A 19,275-nucleotide genomic window follows, 5' to 3' on the forward strand; every position below is an offset into this window, starting at 1 on the left:
TCAATTCTATTTGAAAGAAGAGAAACTTTGGTAACCATGAGCGAATGATAAATGAGCCGCAGCAAACCAAAATGGTCGCTCGGTTAACACTGACCAACAGAATAATGATTAACTAGTTCTCTCAACCTTACTTACCTTTTTTGATTGCACAGAATGAACTGTGAAAAACTGTTTACCACAATGAGAGAGCTAGGGGTGAATGCCTAACTTTTATGTCTGCCTAAAAATGAAACTGAAAATGCTACGGTTGTTTTACTGATCGTGTCATGAGCCTATCACGCGACCCAAACAACCCACGCTAGGAAACTTGGACACTCTTAAGTCGGTCAACGATAGCTAAGAGCACTTTTATCATATAATAAAATGGACTTTTAATACTTCCAAATAGCTGGTACTAGGGTTCTTTTCCTGAAATTAACACTTGTTCTTATTCCCTTACACCTTAGTAACATCTTCGGTAACCACAATGTTGACTCCCTGATCCCTTAGAAAGAGTCGAGGTACATCATCTTTCCATCTTTTCTTGGAAAGGCCGTTAAAAAATTTATTTACTTCCAATGAGATTTTTTCAGAGCTTTTTTATTGGGTTTATTTCACTGCAAACATATATAGGGATGAAGGATAGAAAGATGCAAAACTCCAGCTTTCTGTAATCATGTTTCAATTTTCGTTTCATTTTCCTCCCGAGATCAGCAAACTCATTTTAAAATTCAACTACGGGTATGTTCTAGTTCTAAACAAGTATTATTTCAAGTGAAGGTCCATAACCTCGAGTCCCTCTCGGCATGCCATAACGCAAGTTTAACTATCTTTAACCGACGCTTTTGTGCGGAAGCATCCATCTCATTTTCCACGCTTTTCGACGCACTATTTTGATCGGTACTTCGCAGAGATGCAGGGGTCTAAATATTTTTTCCCATAAGCGACTGCTGATGGCGTAAAAGGCGGCTGTGCCTAGAAAGAAGGCCATAAGGCGAGACTGAAACACTACACTCAGCTTGCAGGCTAAACAAACAGCGGTAAGCGGTCTTATAGGACTTTATAGCAGGTGTAGGCCGCTATAAACGACGGCTTTTATCGAAACTTCTGGAAATGCCCAGAAGTTTAAGCAGCATTCTGTGAACTGTTTTTACGCATTCTAAGAAGTTTTCCGGAAAAACAAAACAAAATCGTAATGTGCATGCTTAGCTACCGTGACAAGGTCGAGTACATTTCGAAGAAAATCTTTGCTGTCACCTAAAAGGTTGCAATTTACATTTTTAAATCAGTCAAAGTGTTTTCAAACTAAAATTTTCTGGATATTGATCCAATATGTGCTAAAGGGCAACAAGCGAATTTTACTTGTAGTAAATACAATACTTCTAGGATAGATTGTATGTTTCTGTCTCTGAATGTAACCGGAAGTTTTGAAATCCTTTAGCCATTACATGAGCATTTTCCAAGAAAATCCGGAATAAGGTGAATTTATCGTTTATCTAACTGTGATTATTTCAGAAATTGCACCTCCTGAACAAAGTAAGGTTTAAATAAACCTTAGAGAGACGAAAATGAGATGATTTCATTCCACTCAATCACAATGCACCGAGAGGCAACAGAAAAGGTAAGCACACTTCAAAGTTTTGCAATGTAAAGTCACGTAAATATCTAATACGAAAGAGTCGCCATTTTCTTGGGAAATCGATGTGCTAAAACCTTCGATCGTCTTTGATGATCGAAAGCTACAAATACACAAGTGTTTACTTAAGACAATTGCATTCAGTATTTCAAATTTTATCCATAAATGGAACTTTCAAGTCGGTGCACTAATCACGATCGCGCAGTCTGTTGCCGTGAACTGCAGTTAGAATTCAAAATCATCCAAAGTCTGGTTTACTTTAAGAGGTCGGCACTTCACCTAATTGATCGTGTAGTCTGATCGTCCGGGTGAGGTTAGTACCAGGAAGGACAGTTATCGGTAATAGCGACTGATGTTTAAAAAACCTGAGCGGAAGTCATTTTCAAAGTCAAAAGAAAAGTTGTGGTCAGTCGATTGTTGCCGGTTCGGATACTCTGATTTTTATAAAATGACACGATAAAGACCTTCTGAGGCCTACGTTTCTAGCGTTAGCCCTTTGTCTGATCGTTTCTAGTTCTAGCGTTAGCCCTTCGTCAGAGAAAATCAGGATGTGGCCTCTATCTACACGAATCAACTTTGAGAAATGTTCGTACGATTTAGTTTCATCAGCACAAACCGAGTTGTAGCGAAATGTGACATAAAATTCTTTTAGGAAACACTTAACTGAACGCCATTTGATTTTGCAAAAGGTGTTCTTTAAGGTGATGATTACATTTGAAAACGAGAACGTGATGTGAACGGAATTCAGTTCGACGAACAAGATCATAGGCATGATGTCTTGAAATTTGTCGCTCAGTTTTGATTTCTATGTTAGCCGTTCAGATTGAGCCATAAAACGAAGAACTATTTTATATACTGAGAAAGAAAAAAGTAAATACCTAGCTTTTATTCCTGTACTAAACTGAAAATGCTTTGCTGGTATTTTTCTCCTTGAGAGGCGATGAAGAACTGTGAGCTATGAGCGGAAGACAAGTAAACTTTTTATCGAATCCTATCAGATGACTGACCTACAGCTCAAGTATCAAAAAGTTCTCTCAACCTTACTTACCGCTTCACTTTCGAACAGAATTAGCTGTGAAGAACTATTTGACATACTGAGGAAGAAAGGACTAAATACTTACCTTCTATTCTTGTACTAAACCGAAAATGCTTTGCTGGTATTTTTGCTGTTCGTCACCTGATTGTCACGCGACTTGAACACCCCCTATTTCTCAGCCTTAGGCTGGCAAAAAATAGCTCAGGTCTTTTTTTGTATCACATAACTGAAGAACATTAAATAATTGCCAACAGCTGGTACTAGTACTTGTTCCCTTTCACCCAAATGACAAATTGAATAACGGAAAACAAACGCTAATTCATGTACCCCAAGGAAAGAAAGATTTACACATCCACCTTTGAGTTAAAGGAACATGTTCTCGCAGAGGTCATGCGTTCAATCCTGCATAAGCCTGAATTTTTTTTGGGGGCCTTATTTGCTGAAGTAGTGTTTATTACTGCGAAAATCGCTTTCATATTCATTTATCATAATTGATCTTGTTGCCAAGCTCACGGCTTTTCCATGTTAAACGAGCGACTTTTTCATTCCTTTTTGGCTTTGTGGTTTGGATTGGAAGGTTCTGAGTTCAGAATAGAAACTTAATATCTCTCGATTCTTCCGAGTAAATAGCGAAATAAACTCACTAAAGAAACAGCTGAGAAAACCGATAACCTGAAAGTACGTAAATTCAAGTTTCATCTGTGTCTCTGAGAAAAAGAAATAGACTGATTTACTAAGCTTCTGATGGAACATTTCTTATACTGACAATTAAAGTTCTAATTTTCTTCCCAAATATCGCGATGATTTAGCTATGGTAAAGCTGTAAATTTCAAAAAAACAAATGACACCGTAAAATATTTTGGTGGCAACGTTGCTTGTATTTCACTGTGTTACATGCGTATTCTTTGTTGTAGATGTCTTCCGGTCCTTCTTGGAAATCACTAGTCGCGAGCCACCACAGGATTATTTTTCTTCAGCAATGTAATCTGAAATGCAATCTCCAGCCCGTATCAATAACGTTGAGAGCAATCGACAAAAATAGTCGATGGGGGAAGAATTGGATTTTCCCAAACATAGAGTTATTGAGCCAAAGCAGTGTTTCTGTACATTTTAGGAATGTTCTGGGTGAAACGAATTATTGTCGCGAAGTTATTTAACTGTGCCTACTGACCTGAACCGAAGTGATGGTTTAGCACTTTTTAAGTAAACTCTTTACATTATTGTTTTCATTTGAAGTTTTTTTACGATTATTAATTCTATCAAAGCCAAAAGACAACTGGATGATAAAACAACAATTCAAAATATACAATTTGCATCTCCTAAAATGTTTTGCAATTCTTGGAATCTTAGAAGCAGCACATTTTCCAAGAAAATCGTGTTTACTGTAAACTCATAATACTTTTCACCGTAATTTTTTTTGTCTATTTTTCTCGCTCAGCTTTCCGTCAGAAGCTTCCAAAGTTGGTCTGGTGTTAGCATGTGTTAGAGATGACATTCTTGGTTAATTTTCGATTGCCTGACCCTCTTTGAACGAGATGATGTTCAATCATGGCAATTAAGCATTTTCATTAGACATTCAACTCACTATCTCTCTCCTGATTGACCGAAAGCGCACAGTGAAATTTCGAAATCAGCGCTTGCGACATCATCTAGCTGCAGATTATACAATAATCATGTCGAGATCACTCAAGGAAACGAGTAATCGTGTCATGTATAACGGTTGTGGTGCATGATTTCTAAGGGTAATCATGTAAAGCTCGCGCGCTTTGTGTTGCTTGCCTTTAGTGCGGAAGAAAAAACATGACATCCAGGTTTGCTTCGATATTTTCTTCAGTTAAACTTACTTATTGCTATTTACTTTCTCAACTAGCTTTTACTCAATTTTCCACATATTTTCTAATGCGTAGACTTTTTGTCAATCGAATTATGTGCCGCCGATTTGTATATTTTTACACGTTTAGAAATAAATTATCTGTCCCACTTACTGTCGTGATAATTTTTTTTCGTTCCATGTATAATAAAACAATTATCAGATTCGGTTTTGTGTTATCCAGAATAACCAAGGCCGAGGTAGAGATTATCAGCCGAAAAGAAGGCTGAGGCTGATAACCCTCGCCGAGACCTTGATTGTTCTGGATATCACAAAAACCGAATCCAATTGTTGTTTTATTATTTTTTTTGAAAGTTGCTGAAATCATAAATTAAGGGGGCAAGTTTCAAAAGAAACTTTGGTCCTGCGTCGATGGGGGTATTACAAGGTAATTTGGTTTCATCAACTGAGCTGAAAGAGATTCTAAAGTTGGTGTTTCGAGTTTTAGCCCTTTGTTGGACTGAATTCTTCGTCAAATCTCTTCGTTAAAGCGAATGGATCCGCTCTGACGAAGAGCAAGAGATTATGAGACGGGCTAACGCTTGAAATGTCGGCTTCAGAGTCTCTCTATGGTTAAAACTAAATTATTTTCAAAAGTGTTCAATTCCTCTTAGACAAAGAGACAAGTCCAAGCTTGCTGTATTGCTCGCCCAAGTCCCTTCAGCACTCCATACGGTAGGAGCACATATTTCCGAGCGAAAAGAATCGTCCGTTCTAAGTAAAACATACGTGTTTACACTTTCTTAGAAGAAGAATATGAACATAAAAATAGCAAAAATTGTGTCCATTCTATAAGATGTGAGCTTATGTGAACATCAAAAAAAAGTTTTCATCCCCTAGAATGTGAGCTTGTATTATGCAAATATGAATGATATACGTAATATACGCCATACTTTTATCTCAGTAACTTGAATATGTATACGTTATATTTTCAACACTACGATAAACCCTGATCCCTTCGCTGGAAGACCTCAATCTAGCTACACGTCTTTTGCAGACTAATGATTATGATATTGGTTATAAGTACAATATCGCTTTTTGAGGTGGATAAGGAAAAGTTAGTCCCAGTTTCTGCTACCTCTATGTACGTGTAAACCAAGACGAACATTCTTGATCTAAATCTAGGTTTTCGTTGTCCTAATCTCCCGACAGATAACGGGAGGCAATCTATTCGGTGAATGGCTTCACCTAACATTACATCATTTGCAACAGCTGGGAATTCTCGAATCTCTGACCAAATGAAATGAGTCGTTCACCTCCGACAACACTCAATTTTCAACATTTCTTTTTCTACCCTATTTCCCATTTTGATAATATCTCGATAAGCTGGTTCATTGACATTTGTGTCATTTTTCGTTTTATTCCAATGTAATTTCCTCGTTATATGTCACTGGCATTTCTGTATTTAGAGGACCCTCAGGCGGCTGATCATCGTGAAATATAAGTTATCGTTCGATTTATTATTATTATTATTGTTCGATCACTTTCATTAATCTTTAATCGTCATTTATCGAGGCAGCTCTTACAAAGGGTAAACAAAGGAAGATTTGTTGAAAGTCAATTGTCTTAATTGGGAGAACGAGGGAATGGTATAGATTCAGCAAGTTTTAGAAATAAAATATATTAAAGTTCATTTGCCCTTTCTTGATTTAAATGTGTCTATAGGGGTTCAGGGTAATTTAGAGACAAGTGTCTACCGTAAACCCACCCACACCGACAAATACCTCGCTTTCGATTCTCACCATCCTATTTGCCATAAAAAGTCTGTAGCCAAAACTTTACTTAGGAGGGCTGATTGTCTACCATCATCACTCGATTCGAAGGCTGAGGAGAGGAAATATGTTTCCAATGTCCTAAAGGCAAATGGCTATACAAAAACTTTTCTCCGTAACTGCCAAAAACCAGTTACAAATAGTAACGCTCTTGATGAAAGGGTACCAGCGACTGGTTTTGCTGTTATTCCTTACATATAGGGTGTTACTGAACCCATCAAAAGAATTTTGAATAGCCACAACGTTAAAGTTGCTCAAAAACCTTTTCAGACTTTGGGGCATATTTTCGCCAAACCTAAGGATCCTGTCACGAAAGAACAACGAACCGACGCCATTTATTCTATTCCTTGCAATGACTGTGATAACGAATACATCGGACAGACCAAACGCCAGTTTGGTACACGGTTAAAAGAGCACCAAAAAGCGGTTTTTCTTTGCAAAAAGGAAAATTCAGCTTTATCGGAGCATACTTGCCTAACCAACCATACAATTGGGTGGGATAATTCTAAAATTATCACTACTAATCGGCGTTACCACCAGCGCCTTTGTTTGGAGGCTTGGCACATTAACTCCGCCCACGCTCCTTTAAATCGTGACGATGGCGGTCTGCTTCCTGACGCCTATTTACACCTCGTCAGAAAAAAGGCCGCTAATTAGTGATCATATAAAAGGACCTCTTGTTGCAGCGTTTAGATCACCCCTGATGAAGGCACTAGACAGGAGTGTCGAAACGTTGGGTCTATGAATTGTAACTTCTTCGGTTACATTCATTAAATCTGCAAACCAGTGTAGCTTCAAACTATGTCTGAAGTTTTAGAAACTTATTCATTGAGTAGCCATACAAAGTCACAAAAAAAATTCAATTTATATTTTGACTTGGTTTTGAGAGGCTTTAAATTGATTCAGCCTAAATTCCTCTTCTCATTTCTTAACTTTGGATTACGATTTAACGCAAAGAAAACAATTAATCGGTCTTCTCCATTCCGTAATTACACGCAATTTGCCGACTTTCCTGAGTAAAACATGAGTAACTGCGATGAATCGATAATAATTTGTCGCAAAGGTTCGTCTTGGTTAACCGTATTTTCAACACTAACCAAACGCCGGTACAGAGACTGCACTTCCACAGAGGAGGGCTTTATAAGCGCCCTGGGTGATGAAAGGTAAGAGAGTATAAATCAGAATGACCTAGGCAACACTGATAGAAATAGTGCTTGATAGTGCTTATTTGTCCTAACATTATACATAAGTACTCAATACGCTGATTGGCAGAGATCAACTGAATGGGTTAAAATATATAGCATTCAAGAGAAAAGCTGTGCGCAAGAAAGTTGAGGGGGAAGTTGAGATTAAACGTTGTAAGCTTGCGAGAGGCTGCAAAGTATGCAGCCACAATAATAAGTTTCGAGAGAAATCTAGAATTAAAGGCAGATTAAATCGCAGTATAAAATTTTCATGAAAGAAATACTTGCGAGAATCTCTATACAAAGTTCTCTTGTGGCCACTTTGTAATGTTTCAAAATGGTTCACCAGCCCATACCTGGTAGATAGATATTCAGCAGAAGAAAAAAGCTGGGCCACTGAGCAAATTACGAAAAGACCGAATGCTGCGAAACAGTAGATCCGTGTGAGCGTTCAACTGAGTAATCGTTTCTTGTACAAGAAATGCAATCTTAAAATTTCTTTGTATATCTGATATCTAATAAGAAGTACTCTATTACAAGTCAAACCACCGAAGCCACGGGCTCCAGCATTTCAACTAAAATTTATAGCCAGGCTAAAACATGATTAAATACCCCTGTAATATGGCTGAAAAATAAGTTTTCATCGGTCAAGCTAAGGGACTAGATTTTTGCTGATATTTGAGTAGCTTCGGGGAGCAATTGCCTTAATGCTCGAACAAAAGGCTTTTTGGATTGAAATTTGCATTTTGGCGCTACACAATAGATGTCAAGGAGAGATACTGAAATGTAAATTGTAGAGTTAATTTTTCTGAGACTTAAAAGTTTTGTTTATTTCAATTCTGGGTTTCAAAATGTCGAAATTAGCTTGGTTATTAATGATTCACATCACTAGGCGTTCATTAAAAATTTATTCTTGCAGTACATTTAATTGTTGTAGTAACATTTTACACCTAAATGACGTCTTTTCGTAATCGTGTTTAATTCCTGCAATTTAGTTTTAAATTCTTGAATTTTTTTTGTCAAGCGCTTTCTCCTCTTTCCCTTAGTGGATGTTGTTTCTCAACACACTTACAGTAGCATCACCTCCAATCGAAGCGCCAGCAGCGCTTGCGTTCAGTCCAATCCCCATGTATTCCACCAAGTATTCCACCAAGACCAAGACCGATTGCTACAGTTCCAACAGTCAATCCTATGCAGAAAGCAATGAAACGAAAAAGTTCAAATTCTATTAAGAATTGCAATTTAGAGCGGTTTTCATTTGCCGCGCTTTCATAACCCACTTTAATGGGTTTGCTTATGCAAACTTGAGCAAACCTAGACGCCTGTAAAGCGCTCGAGATAACATATGTGACAATAAACAATGAAAACTACTGCACTATTTGAACTGGTTCTGAATTCTCTAACGAATAATCTACGACTGCGTCTTGGACCCCACGTGGAAACGCCTTGTCCTATATGGTAAAAAGATTCGGTTCCATGCAAGCACGTTTCTCAAGAAGGTGAGAACAGTGAAGTTAGGTCGAGCCAAAGTTTGAAATTATGGTTCGTTTGATTCCTTAATTCGCCATATAATTAACTACTGAGGAATTGTCTTATCAAATATCTCAAAACAATTCGTAACACAGCGCTGCAGACAAAAGCGAAATTAAGAGTAAAGTTTGAATCCGTGTCAATGATCCAAGAGGAATTATTCTCCAGGGTTTTTTGTCTTCCGCAACAAAAATTAACTTTCACTAGCAAATTAAGGAAAACATGAAAGAATGTTTTCTGCTTACCTATGATGGCGCAGACTATTGTTAATCTAGTTCTTTTGCTTTCCCCGTGCCTTGTAAGCTGCGCTGTCTTTGTCAAAGTCTCAGAGGACGTTTTCTTCCTGGTTTATGAGATATCCACACGTCTTCGGGGCTGCATCCAATTCAAGCTTTTTCATTCTGATTGTTTTTTAAGACCTCTCTCCGAACGAGATACAAGTGATTCCATTCTTTCATTGATCTATAAGTGGAAAATGAAAAGTGTAAAGCTTTATTAGTTATACTGGATGTATGTATTATAATATTATATACACACTACTTTCTTTCAAATTGGAATGCGTCATGCGCATGATAGAAATCTGAAATCTTGCCATGTTACCGATGACTTTCATTATATTGTCTACCTTTTCTTTCGCATGATAGGTGCGATACAAAGCTTTAACCGGTTTATTACTGGTTGTATTTCTCCAGGCAACCCTTATGAAGGCTGATCCTTTGGCTCTGTGTGGCTCTGTAAGTGTGTCGTCTCCGCCAAACGACTAATATAGCCCTTTATAATCGCAAACGCTATGTCCCTGATCATTTCTACGACTCGACCTGTTCCATTTCCTTCTTTAACCATTTTTCCTAGATTATTTAATGTTTCATCTAGTTTGGAAACAGATTGTAGCTCTTCGTTTTTTCAGTAACACATCGAACCAAATTCATCTCAGGAGCTTAACAGCCGTTCCACGATATATGTCAGTGTTTTTCTTCATATGATTAAAATTATGCTGTAAAGCGGGTCATTGTGCCGAAAGTTTGCGAAAGACTCATTCATTTGTCTTCGACTTACAAGTGAAAAGCAAGAGCATAATTGAAGCAGTCCCAGATTTTAAGACTGTTAAGAAAAGACATCCCCGAAAATAAATGACTCGAACCAACTTCAGGACCAAATGTGAGCTATATATTTGTAGTGGGTAGAGAAAATTCTTGATAGGAATAATAATACTAAAACCTCTGACCTCAAATATACTTCACTCGTTCGCTTTTACCAGAAACAGAAACTATCTGAAGATAGTGCGGAACTATTTAACACTTTTTCGCAGTTTATCCTTTGTGTAGCCTTATCCGGGCCTCAGAAAATTGGACCCTGCTGTTTATCTTATCTCGTTTGACAGCAATTATAACATGTCAGCCATGCATTTTAGCTGTTACTAGGTACAAAAAGTGTCTAAATATGTCATTTATACGCAACATCATTTGCGACTTTTATGCCATCTACATCTAAACGGAATTTCTGAGAATCAGGCGGGTGATAACACTCTCAAAATTAACCGTGAATCTGCTCAGTTCAACCTTTTTGGTGAAATCCCTAGAAATTCAAAGACATCTGTCAAATTCTAAAGCACATGACAGAATCCTTTTCAAAGAATTTACTCGCACAAGACTTTCATCGTCAACCTTTCGTGAGACATGGCGACCTTCTACCTGCGAGCGCAGAGAAGATGACTGAGAACAAAGCCCATGAAACCAGAGTATTTGAATTGCATTGTAAACGAACTAAGTGTACATACTCTATACTGGCAGGCGATCTTTCACAAGAAGAACAGTTAAGAAATATCAATGTCTTCTGTGTGCTTTTCACTGGCACACAGAGCAAATACTTCATTACTTGAGCAATCGGTTTACAAGTAAGAAGAAGAAAGACATATATACCTTAATTTACTTACTTGGCAAAGCTTCCTATAACCGTAACAATAGCCGAAATAACACAGACGAGCATCGGTGAGATATAGCAAACCCGGAGACTAACGCCGCCCTCAGTAAAGGCCAATATATTACAGAAGGTCGAGTTCTCACGAGAAACGAATTCAAGCGAACCAACAAATCTTTTGTCGTTCAATTGTCGTGAATAGTGAATATTCCTCATGGTAATCCACAGTCTTTATAACGGGCGAGGTGATCTTTTAATCTCATGTCTGTATTCCTTGAAAACAGCGTTCTTTTCACAAAGCAAACCAGTTCTCATAATTATTGTTTGTTCATTGCGGCGAATCACGTTCATAGTTAAAAGAAGAATATTAAGAAACTAAAATTGAAGTCATTTAGGCTGAATTCATTAGGCTTTAAATGAACTATGCGTATGCAATCTCTCAACTCGCGTACATAACGTCTCAACTCGCGTACATAAAATCTCAACTCGCCTCACTTAGGAGATCTTTCACTTCAGAGAAAAAATACTGCTGTTTGCCATGATGCTGAACAAATAAATCGTTACTCAAGCTATCGGTTTACAAACAGGTATGAGAAAAAAAAAAGTACTTTAATTTGCTTTCTTGACAAAGCTCCGTATCGGTTATATTTGTACTTAAACAATAACCTGAGATAACACAGACGAGCACCGGGGAGATACAGCGATCCACAAAGACCAACGCCACCTTCAATAAGAGTCAATAAGGCCAATATATTACGGAAGTTTGAGTTCTAGCGAGAAACGAATTGTAAACACTTGTGAACTAACAATTCTTTAGCTGTTCAATTGTTGTGAATAGTGAATACTCCTCATGGAAATCGACGGTCTTGATACCAGGCGATATAGGACCTTTTATATACGGGATAGCATTGATATCAATGTTTTCCGGCTTAATTCGTCTGCCAGTACAATCATGAAAGATTTAAGATATAGTCGCCCTTCACGAGAAAATTGTAAAAATTCTAAGGCGCTTCAAAATGCATCAATTAGGAGATGCAACTGCATAGTCTGGATTATCAGAAGTGCTACTTTATTTGTCTTCGCCTCCTATTCCCTTACATTGTAGATCTTTTCAGCGAAAAGTAATATATTAAAGTACATGTTAAGGATATCGAACAAAGAACAGCCTTTTTTGTTGATTAGATCAATTGTCAATTACTTTAATTTGCGTGCCTAGTTACGATCTTAGCTACAATGTTTATCTTTTTCCCTATTGGTTTGAAATCGGATATTTTAGCGTCACCACGCGCATATAAAACCTAAATTAGCGTCCCTATAAGCCAGAGTTTCGTAAGATTTCACCTTGAACAGCAATAACTTCGTCTTTCGTTCCAAACCTTTGGCACAAGCGGGACCGATATGTGAGTGATTTTGTTAGTTTTAATTCTAAATGTTTAAGTTTAGTTTTTCACCTTGGGCGATAGCGCACATATGTACTGTGTTGTACAACAGTACAACTAATTACCTTGAAATCGAAGGAATATTTTGAAATAACTAGACGCTCGCAAAGTAACGCCCACGCCGCAAATGGTCATTGTGTAGCCGATCTTTGAATCTCGATTAGTTTTAATTTAGCCTTTTATGATTTGTTTATGTTAATTCACGTTGATTGTTGTTATTTTAATCGAGTTATCGACATAGGCACGTAAAGCGTTTCATTCATGCATTCGTTATAATATTATTGCAATTTCAGTTTACGATCGTGATCTTGACCGTGATCTAAATAAACACCGTTGATAGTCATCTTGGTTTTCGTGGTTTCATTACGACCGGTAAAATAGTCCCACATCAGCGACACTTAGAAAACACGCATAGCGACACCCCTCGAAGTTTCCTCTTTCGTCGCAAGCGTCACAGTACATCCTTAGATTTAAGGTTTAGTCTAGGGTTAAAAAAATCTGAAATTCTTCACCTGGAATAAATTAACGACCAGAGACGAGCTTCATCTTCGAGGCGAAGAAGGAGAAGTCTTGACGGAAACGCTAATACTAAACCATTTGACCTCTGGATATAATTTCACTTGTACGCTTTCCAAGAAAACAACATCCTTGACGAGAATGGTCTGACGTTGGTTTCATTGGAACGGCTCTGTTACATTAATTTTAAAACAAACGTAATTTGTATGTGGCGTGCAATGACACCGAGAAGGGAGGCACCTACTTGGCGTCATTTCAGTGTAACCACATAGTAGCATCGATGTCGCTACGTAGCTGGGCTTTTTCGGGAGGTAGTGCATGAAACAAACTTTCTATTTTAAAATGAGTCTGTTCTAAGTGAGTCTGATTCACGACAAGCGGCACATGGCTGGTGTGGTTGTTTCAGTGTCTTTGAGGATGACATTGCCAGCGAGCGTTCGGCTGAGATATTGTGTCAGTAGCAGGGGTAAATACCTAAATAATACATGTATCCCTTCCAAAATGGCACCTATTCATCGCTTAATTTTCATCAAGTTAGAGGGGTTCACGTCTCTTCTATTCTAAATTCCTCGTTCATATGTGACTCCTAATTGCAAAAATAGTTTTTTCAGAAGGCGCGTCCGCCCATTATTCAGAGGCTTCTGAGCTGCTCTCTTTCCTCAAGTTGTTATGCTCTTGGGATTGTTTCATGGCTATTAAAAATTCAACCCAGAAAACGTTAAGATAGGGCAACAGAAGTGTTATATATACCATAAGTGATGTACCTACAGCTTAAAATTGATTTTATTAAGCACTTCTTGACAAAACAATAAGAGCTTGTACATAATACCATACTTACTTGTATCGATACAAATTAATCGAGAAGAATCTTTTGCACTCTTCTCTTAAAAAGATGATAATACATTGCAAAGAGCCAGAGTTTATACCCACTCTCTTTGTTCAATATTACAATAATATTATGATAAACTTAATAATTATAATTAATCCCTTCATCACCTAATCAAATACTTCGTTCGAAAAAACCAAGAATTAACGAAACCTTACATCTTCGACAATTCCAAAAAAAACAGCTAAACTTGTCAATCACTCGTATGAGTACAGACAGAATTGGACTCCACTCGGTCCTATTACCATTATTTATAAAACGCTTAACCATGTGCTAAAGTAACCCCAGTTTGTGAAACGTTCAGCCATTACGCTAACTGGTAGATTTTTGACCTGGTGAACAGAAGGTGTTATGAAACCCTGTTGCGTTTAGATTGGGCTTGAATATATCCTTAATTACATATTTACACTCGGCCACGACTGCTAGAACAGGACTATACTCGTGAAATCAACCTTCCAAACTAAACGAATCAAAATTTTTTATTTACGCAAAATAAAAGCTAGAAATCAAAACGACTCGTTCGCCAATTTTCTATTCAGAGAAGTACGCGATCTCTTTCTTGAATTAGTTGCGAGTAATTGTGAAAGACCGTTAGAAAATTCCAGTAACTTTTTTCCTTTAGAATGAAATGTAGTTTCGGGAAATATTTTCTTCCAGAAACCGATTTTATCCAGACCAAGAAGGAAGCAGTTCTGGTAACCACTGCAAGACTAAATGGTAGGACTATCAAAACAAATTACACAAATTATTAGATAGAATTGACCTTTTTTCCAAATCCAGTTTTGGAATTTCTGCTCGCTTATTGTTTTTCCTTTAATCGCTATATGCAGCTTAGTCGGATAAAAGTAAAATTTAGTCCGTGTCATCAATAAACAATTTTGAATGTTAGAAAAGTTTATCTTAGTTGTTACTCTACTCTCACAAATAAACTTGTTCTAAAGTTCAAAACGATACAGTCCCAGGGGATAACTTAAGCGTCTTTCATTAGAGAGCTAACCACTAGAGAATTTCTCTTCTGGAATGTGAGGGGAAGCTCTCTGCATTTTAATCCTCTTATGTTCTGAAACTCTTGTGTAACATTCGTGTGAAGGAGCTTTATAAGGTTCTCTCTCAATTAAACACCGGTAACTTTCAATTTAACTTTTTTAAAGCATCCTTGTGGGGTCTTTTGTTTTACACAAACAACAACAATTTTGTTTTCATTTTCCTATCTCTGCAGAAAAGGAAGCTTGCTGGAAAATAAAATAATTTGTGAAAAAGTGAAGAAAAGAAATTGGAGTCTATGGTGAGAATTACTAAAATAAACGTTGGTCTTTAAAAGGACGTAAATTCGATGTTGCTTGAATGATATATCAGTTGTCGATCCAGTGTTTTATCACGAAAATAGGAGAACGTAACTTAAAAAAAGTAAAACTAGTTATATCACTTTTAAGTTGTAAATGGTAAGAACTCTAGCGCTTCATTCGTTCTTTCAATTTCTTATTGAATTGAATTTCTTGGACGTTATACTCTGTATGTGCCTTCTGCAACTCAGTATTGACCCTTGCGAGATGTCTATGGAGCTCTTTGCAGAAGGAATTTATGTAGGTATAAATGTAAAGGGTTAAACTTGTTGCTCCACATGCACCTCCGACCCAAGTAAAGCGAGCTAAGCTGTTCCCAACTCACCTAGAAAGTCACTAAACTTCTTAACGGCGCTGCCGGTTTGTTTGGCAGTTGGAAAACTCACATTCAACACAACTAGGAAGTTATAAAATGAAGTTAAATCAATCTGAAAATATTTAAAAAAACATAGAATGCTCATAATAAAGAGGAAATATAAGATAGGGATGCTAAAAATAATTTTTGTGATTAACAAATATATTCCATGTTGGCGCGCGTCTGCCGCGTTGTTTTAGAAGCAAAACCAGTCAATGATGACATCAGCAATGCGACTGCCCCCTAATGGATCGCAACTAAGAACCAATAAAAATGTGCACCTAATTCAGCTTTTTATACAAAGTAATGTTAATGATTTGTAACGCTGTGAAGCAGATTCCAAGTTACAACAAAAAGACAACCAATAAAACCTCTACAAACGAAACATGAAAATTGAACAAAATATAAATAAATAAAAAATACATACAGGTAAATTGCGCAGCATATTTAATGTCGTCATGAATTACTGATTCCTGTTATGTAACATAAACCTTTATAATAGGAAATATTTTGGAGTAGCAAGGCTTTGGTTCACTCTGAAATTTCATTCGCTCGAACTCCACATAGTAAGACCAAATAGAAGCCATAATTCCTGAAGGATTAGTGTTTTTCTAGCAAATTCGGGCCCCCAATATCATTTCACAATTCTAGCTGCCAAGACAAATTTCAAAACGGCCGTAAGATCAAGAACTAGAGAAACCTTTAGACCTTGGGCAGATGAATGGCACCATGTGCAGGAATGGCACCATGTGCAGCTCAGCACGTGCAGCTCAGCACGTAGGTCACTAGAAATTCTGCATGTACTAACCTCCACCAATCGTTAAGGCGGCAAGACATCCAGTTGTAATGGCAGCAACCTTAACTTTATGGCTTCACTTTTCGGCATCCATTTGTGACTTGAGCTGGTCGAAAGCCCTATAAGCACTGTCCAAATATGTCTTACTCATCTTCAGGTTGCATTCCATATCTTCAACATCCATTTGCAGAGTAAGAATATCTTTATCAGGGATTCCCTTGAAATTATTGCGTTTTACCTCACGCACCTGTAGGATAGTTAAAAACTGTCAACATTCACAAGTGATCCCATACCGAAAACGTAGTTTAAATGTCCTGAGAATAATATCAAAGTTAACAACTAAGCTTGCGAAAATCTACGTTTGCACTATAGGAACCATATGTTATACCCATGAACGTCAGCCGTGTGGGTAAGAATTTTTTGTGTTCATAACTATATTATTGAATCATATTCTGTCACGCCTATAAACGTTCAAATAACCACAAATTCTTTAGATTGTTTTTTTCTCTCGATTGGACTGGACTTGAGCTGGTAAAGAGAACGCTCGTGAACATTGATTCGGATAATGTGGCTTAAAAAAGAAAAAGCAAGTTATGAACTTGCATATGAATATGCATAAAAAATAATTACGCCAATGGTCCTTTAATTCTTCTCTTATGCCTCCAGATGCTTTTGATTTTTAGTTCAACACAGATAATGGATTTCTTAAGGTGGGAAAATTGTTGAACTTCATGTGTTAAGCTAAATTTGCGGATTTGGAGCTCACAATGTACAAGCCTCCCAGAATAAGCCGAATTCAAGTTGATTTTTAAGGTGTACCCCATGGGTCCAAGAGTACGTGAAATAAGCTAAGAATAGAAATCATTAATGGAGTAAACTGGTTACATTCTGAGAGGAATGGGAAGATAGGAATTTTGGCCCGATGGTATTGAACATTCAGAGACGATAAAAATGATTATCGAATATGACCCCAACATGAATTAAGAGAATTCTCACCTTTTCTATTAGGGAACGTATTATTTTGTTGGTGCTCTTCAAAATATCTCAGCATTTTTTCAAGTATTCCGTTATCTCTTCGACCTTTTTTTGGATGTGTGGTGGAAGTTTACTTGTTTAATCTGCTTTCTGTTGGGTTTCTACCTGATTGAAAAAACTTGAGTGACAAGCCACTGTCATTGTCAGCCTCATCCAATCACCAAACAGAAGTGTTTTGCAAAGGTTTCTGGCAAGCTCTGGCCACTTCGAATTCAGGTCGACACCTACCACTGCATCTTGGATCAAACTGGATAAAATTACCACGACTTCTCAACGCTTTTCAGTCGCTGATGGACTTCTGGTGTATTAGCGTTGGCTTTTCCAGAAACTGTTTTACAGATTTCAAACTGTTCTGGCAAGTCTTTAAAAAGCCAGCCATCGTATCAAAACTTCGCGACCCATTGAGAGACCATAAAGTAAGCTAAGGTAAATAACAAGTCCCTTCCGTGAAGTAAAGTTGCAGGTCATTATGCCGAAATACTAGTCAATTTAAGGCTCTCAATTACACCTAAATAGTACATAAACTAAATCTGTGACTAAACTAATAAACTAAATCTGTGAGAATAGAATTTCTAGCTGAAAAAAAGCTTTTTTCCAAGAAATTCCTTTGTTTAAACTCAGATCTACTCAGTTTAGAGTGAAAAAGTTTCTTGAAGCGAGCTGAAAACGAGACAAAAATTCCAAAATTAGTGTAATGCTTCCTTTTACGAAGAATTTACCCCTCACCAGGTTACAAACCCACATCAACTTCGCGAAAGAGTTATTTTGCCAAGAGAAAAGGAAGCAGTTGTCGTCACATTAAAAAAGTAATAAAAATGTTATGTACTTTTGGTATTTTCCAAGAAACGTTGTTAGATATCAATGCTCTACTTTACCACTTCAATGTCGTGATATCATCCAAACGTATAAAAATTTAGGTGACAAAGGTTCCAAAAAGTAAAAATTCTCGCAAATATAAACTTTTGTTAAATTCGACAGCTCCCAGTGTTGTTGTTTGACCGTTTCGCCCCCTTTTATAGTTCAAGTTATTGCATAACAATGTTTTTAATTTTTTAACAGCTTTCCCAAAGTTTCGAGCTTCTGCTTCTTACGAAACAGACTACGTTCTTGATCAGTATGACTTTCTCACTAATATTCGAATATATAAAACAAATGAGTTGGCAAGTGAAAATCTCGCACAGAAAAATGCTCAATAGATGTTACAGATCTCAGAATCGTTGTTTGAGCATTTCTCTTCCTCTCGGAATTCAAGTTACTACTTAACGCTGTATTGATCGTTATTTAACAGGTTTCTGAAAGTTCCGAGCTTCTGCTAAGCTTTGCCGTTACGTAACACTGCTCAAGCTTTAGTAAAAAGCACACACTGTATTCACTGTTGAGTGCCTTTGATTCGAGAATGGACAACAGCACAGCAAGGCCACACTTCGAACCTGACTTCCAGCCTTCAGGGGTTGAGTCATGGAGTAAAAAGGCTGTCAGTTGAGGTCGCATTTAAAGAAAATATTTCTCTTCGTTTTTCCCCCTATGAAGAATAAATTATGTGGCCTGCAAGAACAGAGCTACCTGCTTTGCTATCTCGAATTCAAGCATGAAGATGTTATTTAAGCACCGCGCCGCAGAAGTTTCGTTTTTTGCCAAACGGATCACGTTCTTGACCAGTAGAACCTTAGTCGTATTACTCGAATAAAGTTTTGCCGCAATTATGCCACTACACTACATGTGTAGTGCTGTGTAATTCTTAGAACCTGACTAGCATTAACAAACTCAACAAAATATCCAGTGTTACGTGTGGATATAGGAAAATGTGCAATCATTTTCGTGATACGCTAGGTAACTTAAGAGAGGTTGTCAGTAATTTTCGAGAATCCGGCGACAGAAGCAAAAATTCAACTTTTTTTTATTTGCTCCAAAAGACCCTTTTGGTGAATCGTTTTCAAAAATAATATTCAAAAGTTCCAGAGAGTTTTTATTTTGGAAAAAA

At 37.3% G+C, this 19,275-nt stretch overlaps 2 protein-coding genes and 1 long non-coding RNA gene across 16 annotated transcripts in view; 1 reads left to right on the top strand and 2 right to left on the bottom strand.

Annotated features, from left to right (window-relative positions):
* The window catches only part of LOC113671213 (uncharacterized), a 13,165-nt gene extending 9,721 nt beyond the window's left edge, over positions 1-3,444 (bottom strand). The window contains exons 1-2 of one of the 8 annotated variants that reach the window (XM_089201063.1): positions 2,664-2,738; positions 2,494-2,570 (exon numbers count right to left, since the gene is read on the bottom strand). The gene's annotated coding sequence lies outside the window, so the exon portion shown is untranslated. Of the gene's footprint in view, positions 1-135; positions 399-2,493; positions 2,572-2,663 lie in introns of those variants that run through there. The other 7 variants (XM_089201068.1, XM_089201067.1, XM_089201061.1 and 4 more) reach the window with 7 other exon arrangements.
* LOC149048416 (uncharacterized) overlaps positions 1-18,505 on the top strand; it is a 20,009-nt gene extending 1,504 nt beyond the window's left edge. For 2 of the 7 annotated variants that reach the window (XR_016185103.1, XR_016185105.1), the window contains 4 exons: positions 1,495-1,600; positions 4,090-5,196; positions 14,423-14,482; positions 14,985-16,337. This is a non-coding gene — a long non-coding RNA (uncharacterized LOC149048416). Of the gene's footprint in view, positions 1-1,494; positions 1,601-4,089; positions 5,197-5,673; positions 8,856-14,422; positions 14,483-14,984; positions 16,338-16,631 lie in introns of those variants that run through there. The other 5 variants (XR_016185104.1, XR_016185106.1, XR_016185102.1 and 2 more) reach the window with 4 other exon arrangements.
* The window catches only part of LOC149048415 (uncharacterized), a 95,689-nt gene that overhangs the window by 11,313 nt on the left and 65,101 nt on the right, over positions 1-19,275 (bottom strand). The gene's annotated exons all lie outside the window — the stretch shown is intronic.

Source organism: Pocillopora damicornis, chromosome 3 (assembly GCF_964200805.1).
Source record: "Pocillopora damicornis chromosome 3, jaPocDami1.2, whole genome shotgun sequence".
Lineage (NCBI taxonomy): Eukaryota > Metazoa > Cnidaria > Anthozoa > Scleractinia > Pocilloporidae > Pocillopora > Pocillopora damicornis.